This window comes from Hyperoodon ampullatus, assembly GCF_949752795.1.
Source record: "Hyperoodon ampullatus genome assembly, chromosome: 3".
NCBI lineage: Eukaryota > Metazoa > Chordata > Mammalia > Artiodactyla > Ziphiidae > Hyperoodon > Hyperoodon ampullatus.
This window is the reverse complement of record NC_136916.1, coordinates 6,258,134-6,265,757: the sequence shown is the minus strand read 5'-3', so window position 1 is coordinate 6,265,757 and position 7,624 is coordinate 6,258,134.

Here is a 7,624-nt window from a genome sequence, read left to right as displayed (position 1 = left end):
GAGAAATGCAAATGAAAACTACAATGAGGTATCACCTCACACCAGTCAGAATGGCCATCATCAAAAAATCTACAAACAGGGCTTCCCTGGTGGTGCAGTGGTTGAGAGTCCGCCTGCCGATGCAGGGGACACGGGTTCGTGCCCCGGTCTGGGAAGATCCCACATTCTGTGGAGCGGCTGGGCCCGTGAGCCATGGCCACTGAGCCTGCACGTCCGGAGCCTGTACTCCGCAACGGGAGAGGCCACAACAGTGAGAGGCCCGAGTACCGCAAAAAAAAAAAAAAAAAAAAAAAAAATCTACAAACAACAAATGCTGGAGAGGGTGTGGAGAAAAGGGAACCCTGTTGCACTGTCGGTGGGAATGGAAATTGATACAGCCACTATGGAGAATAGTATGGAGGTTCCTTAAAAAACTAAAAATAGAATTACCATATGACCCAGCAATCCCACTACTGGGCATATACCCAGAGAAAATCATAATTCAAAAAGACACATGCACCCCAATGTTCACTGCAGCACTATTTACAATAGCTAGGTCATGGGAGCAACCTAAATGCCCACCGACAAAGAATGGATAAAGAAGATGTGGTACATATATACAATGGGATATTACTCAGCCATGAAAAGGAACAAAATTGGGTAATTTGTAGAGATGTGGATGGACCTAAAGACTGTCATACAAAGTAAAGTAAGTCAGAAAGAGAAAAACAAATATTGTATATTAACGCATATATGTGGAATCTAGAAAAATAGTACAGATGAACCAGTTTGCAAGGCAGAAACAGAGACACAGATGCAGAGAACAAACATACGGACACCAAGAGGGGAAAGCGGGGGGTGGGTGGGGGATGAATTGGGAGATTGGGATTGACATGTATACACTAAAATGTATAAAATAGATAACTAATAAGAAAAAAATATACAGAACACGTTGGCACCCTAAAAAAAAAGTATCATCATACATGTTTTGATATGTAATATTCTTTATTATTTCATTCTAATGGCTTTGAAATTTTTTGTATTCTTTAATTAAATGTTTTTAAACTTCAAATATATGATGTGTTAGATATATTTTTATTATTAAGTTTTAAATTACTCTTTACTGAGGTTAAGAATGTTCTGTATTATTTCTTTATATTGTTGAGACTTGGTTGATGGTCTAGTAGACAATTACTTGTTATAAATGTCCCTTTTGCTTGAGTAGAATGTGTATTTTATAGTATAAGTTCTATATATGGTTTGTGCATGTTATCAGATAATGGTTCATTAATATTTTTGGTTTCCTTGACCTAGACATTATTGAGGTACTTATGTTAAAATATTCCATTTTTATTTAAGTTTGTTTCTCTGTTTAACTGTGGCAAGTTCATGTAGTTGAAGGCTATGTTATTAAAGGCATAGAAGATGATTTATAATGACTCCTTTATCCTTAAAATGTTTTTATTGTTCATTTTGTTTTGCTTTACCTTCTTCTTTGCCTGATCTTAACATCCCTATACAGTATTATCACATTCTGTGTGTACCAGCACCTTTTCCCATATCTTACTCTGTCATCTCTTCACTTTTTAAAATAAAAAACAGGCATATGCTTTTTAAAGAGGTGTATCTAAATCTCTTTCCTTGAGTAGGTAAATCTAATTTGTTCACATTTATTGTGATTACTGGTACAGTTAAACCCATTTTGTGTTCTCTATGAATCATGTCTCATTTTTCCCCTCATTTGCCATGATAATGAGTAAGTTTTCTGTCTGCCATTCATGAGCAGCAACTTCACAATGATGAGTCAGATGTAGATTTTTATCATACTCTTTGATATGAAGTTTCATGTCACTCTGCGATTCTATAAAATTCTCAGCCATTTTGCCTTTCTCTCACTAGCCTTCTGTCTTTGAGGACCTACCATTAGACTCACGTCAGAGCCTCTACATCCTCCACATCTCTTAATTATTTTTCAGGGCTGCATTCTGTGTAACATCCTCCAATATATATTCCAATTTACCAATTCTCTCTACAATTTTATCTCATCCACCTTTTAAGTTTCTTTTATCCAATGACTCTACTAACATCTAGCACTCTATATGTTCTTATTTGCAAATCTTGTTTGTCACAGTGTCTTAGTCTATCATTGTGATTTTAGTTACTTTCTTATTGTCCTGTACATTTTTGAAGCCCTGTATTCTCTTTCAGATTTTTCTCTTTTTTCAAGTCCTTGGGATGTTAATCCTCTTGTTTGTTTGTAAGGTGGCTGTATCTGAGGGAGACCCTGGTTCTCTGGGTTATGGAAATATCCCAACAGAGTGGTTTTACATATGCTTCTGTCAGCTGCCCCAGGAACTTCCCTGATCCTGGACCTGTTAAATGTCAATATCTCACCTGAACTGTCCGGTCACATAAATTCAGACTCCACAAATGCATATGCCATATGTTTGGGATTTCAACTCTTAAAGTATTTTATACTTTTATCCAAAGTCTTAAGCAAAGGTAAATTTTTTGATTCTCTAAAAATTATAGTCTAGTTATAGTCTCCTATTCATAAAAGTGTACCAGTTATAAGACTAGTGAAGGGATATCATGTCCAGCTCATTGCCTTGGGTGGGTTTAAAGCAGTATCACCTAATCCCACATTGTCATTAAGACCTCAGATGCAGAACTTTAAAGCCTGTTTCTATGTTCAGTACTCCCATGGATCATAGCAGCTTTCTCAGTTTGTGAGACTAGTAACTTGATTTCCATTTCTTCTTAATATGTAACACATGAGATTTTTAATTCTTTTTTGAGCTTGATATGTATAGAAAGTAATTATGGTTACTATATTTTATTCACCACTTCCATGTGTTTAGAGTGAGGGGTACAGTGTTAGATATGTATGTCTTATTTTAAATTCTTATTTCTTAACATGTTTATACACTGTATTGTGCCTTACTTTTTTCACCTAACAACTAATATTGTGATTATTCTCTATCAATAATCATAATTTGCTTTTGTCTTTTTAATGGCTGCCTAGTATTCCATTGTATTTATGCAGAATAATTCGTGTAACCAGACTATTTTCCATAACATTTTTAAACTAACAAAAGAATGTTCTCATTGCACAAAATGTGGAAAAGATAGAATATGTTGATGCTTATGTTTCTAGTTCTTTTTCTTTCATATATATTGAATTTATATGCAAACTTATTATATGATTTGGTAACCTGAACTATTATTTTAAAATAGTGAACACATTTTATATCTTTAAATATTCTTTAGTAACTACTATGATTATATAGTAAAGCATTTTAGGGATACATAAAAATTTATTTTATCATATCACATTTGGATATTTAAGTTGTTCCAAACTATGCACTAACATAAATAATGTCATAATGCACATCCTTACATATTAATATTTTTATGTCTCATTATCATTGCTGACTTAGGATTAATTACTACAAGTGGAATAATCAGTTCAAAGGTATAAATATTTTATGACTTTTGATACATATTGTGAAATTGCCTTCCAAAATTGTATTCCAAGTTGCCTAAAATTCCTCCAAAGGAGTATAAATGCCTATTTCCTCATATCTTCTTCAATGTTTTCACATTTTAAAATTTTTGCAAAAACGGTGGGCAAAACATTGGCATTTCGTTGTTTTAATTTACATTTCTTTAGTGAAACTAGGGATCTTTTCATATGTTTACTTTTTATTTCTTCTGTGAATTGCCTGTTTATACTTTTGCCCATTTTTCTACCGGAATATTTTTTGTCATATTCATCATCTGGTTGTCTATAATACACCATACATTCTGGAAGGGTACACAGGTATTTCATTATGAACCTTGCATACCTTAAAATATCTATTTTTATCATGTGTGATTGACAGCTTGCTTGATATAGAATTCTTAGATCCCGTAGTGAAGCAGGAAAAGTTCACCCAGACTTGGGTTTTCCCACTTGTTAGGCAAATGTGTGCTCCTTGAATTCCCTCATGGTACACCCATTTGCAGTTACAATCTTCCACCGAGTCTTAAACTGCCAGGCTAATTTATGTAATTTTCAATTCAATCATCATTCAGCCTGTATAACTATGGATAAAGCCTGCAGTATGGGAGCCTGAAGCAGAGGAATCAGCTCTGAGCAGTTTTTCCTCCATGATTATTACAAAGCAAAACTGTTGGGATGCTGCTCAAATTTTTGTCTGGGTCTTTATGGTGTCACTTCTCACACTACCCATATGGTATTTGTCTACCTATGTCATGATGCCCTCATGCACAGATGACTTTCACCATGGAAACCCAGGAGTTTCCACACAGGAGTGGTAGAAGGTAACTTATCCAAAGTAGTAGATGAGACTTCGCATCTTACATTCTGTGATATCAGCTTGTCCCCTATGTCAGTGGGCATTAGTGGGGCTCTGCTATGACTTTTTTCTCCTTACTCACCCTACTACTGTACTGCTTTCTCTAGAGGCTGACAGGTCTTTTAAAATCTTGCTCAATGGAGTCCCACTAGCACAACATCTCACAAAAAAATCCTAGACGTTTTGAACATAGGGCTGACACCTTTCTCATTTTCCCAAATTAGATGCAGGTTTTAATTCTTCTTCCTTCCTTTGGTCATTTGCTTGGAGGTTTGAGAGGATGGAGCAAGAACTGTTAATTTTATCATATCACCAAGGAGTTCAGTGTTTGATTTCTTCAGGTCAATCAGTGTGGTCATGTAGTGTGATTTTCAAACTTGGACAGTAATGGAAATTACCAGGGGTGATTGTGCACAAGGTAGATGCCAGCCCCTCACTTCCAGAGATTCAAATTCAGTAACTCTGAGATATACCCATAACCTATATTTCTGATAGGCAACACCCCCTCCAGGTGATTCTCATATAGGTCCTACCATAGTTTGAGAAAACCTAATGTAAGGAAAATTAAAAAAAAAACTAAACCAGTGGTTTTCCAAGTGTGACCTGTAGATAGGTAAATAAGGTCTACAGATCAGCTTCACCTGAGAACTTGGTGGGAAAGTAAATTTTGGGACCACAACCCAGACCTACTAAATGAGAAACACGGGAGGTGGTGCTCAGCAATCTGTATTTTAACAAGCCCTCCAGGGGTTTCTGATGCATGCTCAAGTTTGAGAATTACTGAACCAGTGGGTGAGCCAGAAATCCCATGTTCTAACCTGAGACTTGCCTCTAGCTATAGCTCAGTGACCAGGGGAAATTTATTCACCCTCTCTGGATTTCAACTTCCCATTACAATGTAAGGATGAGAGGTCAAATATCTCCAAGGATCTTTTAAGGCTTAATCTCAAACTATTTTATAATACCTTCCATGTTTTGTTGTACTTTTTTCATGGAATAAATTACATTTGGTTGAGCCTTGAGCACTATTATTTATATTCCATAGGGATGCCCCAGCATCCAACAGCAACTATTTCCATGGAGCTAATCAATCAAGCCCAGAACAATTCAAAATATATGCATATATGTTAACAATAATCCTGAGTGTGGACTGCATATAAATCCATGGGCAATGGTTGTTTGTTGTTTTTCTTTCTTCTTTTCTTTTTTTTTAAACATAAAAAGGCTGGGCTCCATGGGCATGTGGTTTTCTTCATCTCATTTTCTTCATCTGGCTCATTTGATCTTAATTACTAGGGCTAGTTCTTGAATTGCAGCAGCTTGTTCTAAGTAGCATATGGCAGAAGGTGCTAAGCACAGGCAGCAGACAATGTGTTACTAAAAGGAGAAGAAATTTTCCTTTACATAAGAAGCCATATGCAATTCAAATTTATCCATACTGTATCACTGAAATGTGTATGTATTTTAAAACTTCATCTATGATTTTTCACAGGTATTGGTTTCATCGTTTGCATATTCAACATAAGACCTGCAGAGATTTTAAGAGTCCGTTTCAAAATACTCTGACTGTTCCTATCAGTAACTTCAGGGACCACCATCCACTGCCTCTTCTTGGAAATTTTTGCTGAAAACCTCTTAGGGCATCCTTCTCCCCACAGCATCCTCAGTTTTCAGGCCTCAAATGTCTTGATGTCAAGGTGCTCTTTCTGTGAAAGCAGCACAACTGTGAAAGTTGTCACACTCCTGCTTCATGAGACAGGAAAGCAAAGAGTCTGCACTTTTTCTCTGTCCTGACTCCTTTGTCTCTCTCATTGAGAGACAGTGAACCTCTGGAGCTTCTCCCTTCTATGCCTTAGAGCACACCTGTGAAGCATCAAAGCCTCAGAACATGGCAGGGTGCCAGCCATCTGGATGTGGCCTTCTGCAAATGGTCTTCATCACCACACCTCTCCTTGGAAATCTTGTCTTGAGCCCTGCATCCCTATTCGCCTCACCTGGCTTCATTTGCTGTCACCCTACTTCAGCACCAGATCTCTGAGAGCACACATCAGACACTCGGCCTTTACTGAGACTCTTTTTCTTTTACAGCAACTGCTCTGGCTCATCATCATCCTTGGAGCTTCATATTCCCAACTGTGGCACCTCCGAAATCTAACTGCTTGGCACTGTGTCTCTGACATCACAGTCTGTTGCCATGGCAAGTGCCACCAATTCAGCACGATGACTTCCCTGCCAGAAGGAGAGGATGCACTGAGAGAGAGACAACATTTGTTTAAGCATAAATATCTTTGATATTTAGCAAAGAGGCAAGAGACTATATGGAAGACAACAGAGGAAGCAAAAATTCCAATTTATAGGAAGCTTAGCTTTCAGGGATCCTCTTTGGTACAAGTAAGGCACTCAGCTTTCTTGAGCTCTTCACATTATACCAGAATTTCAAGGTGATTATTTCTTCGATTTTCAGGTTCACTGGGAATAACATTGGAGTTTGAAAGCATTTAGAGTTTGAAAATGCCACATCCGCTTTTTCATGTTGCCATCAGATGATTATCTTGGTAGAAAGATGAGCAGCAGCCATTCTAAATAGAATTGCTCATCTCAGCAAAGCCTTTCCAAGGAAGCCAGTTCACAGACAATTTAAGCTAGTTTCTCCCTCTGCAATTCTGCTAAGACTCAGGCCCCAATCTCTGCTGGGTATGAACCCTTCTAATAATGTCTACTGTTGAATTTACACAGTTTCCATGAAAAGTTTTTCCAAGGGCCTTGCCAAACTCAGAATCTGCTCTCATACATGGATGTAACTATGAAATGGAAACTTGAGAACACTGTGTCTGGAAAACTACAAAAGCTACAGTCTACTTTTTACTGTTACCTAATGGTGACTTGTAATTTGCTACTTAGGATTCTGAACAAAAGAGCAAATTGGAATGAAAATGTCTAACTCTCCTAGTCCCTTTTGGATTTCTATTAAAATGGAATTTTTAAAGGGGGTCAAAACTGTATTATTTGCTGGATACTCAATACTCCAGATCCATGTCAAAAACTTTGAAAAATGTCCACAAGTGTAACGACATCAAAGACCAGGGGTATTCTGATCCTCTACTGTCTGCACGAGAAATAACAACTCTCCTGCGAGGCCATACAGCATAACTCCACTCATACCCCTGAAGTAAAACAGGCAAAGACTGTACACGGATGTGGTTTATTGATCAATTACGGAGTTCCTCTTGGTCTCAGCAGGCCTGAGAAATGCACCAGGCAACAGAGGGTATACCTAACAGGAA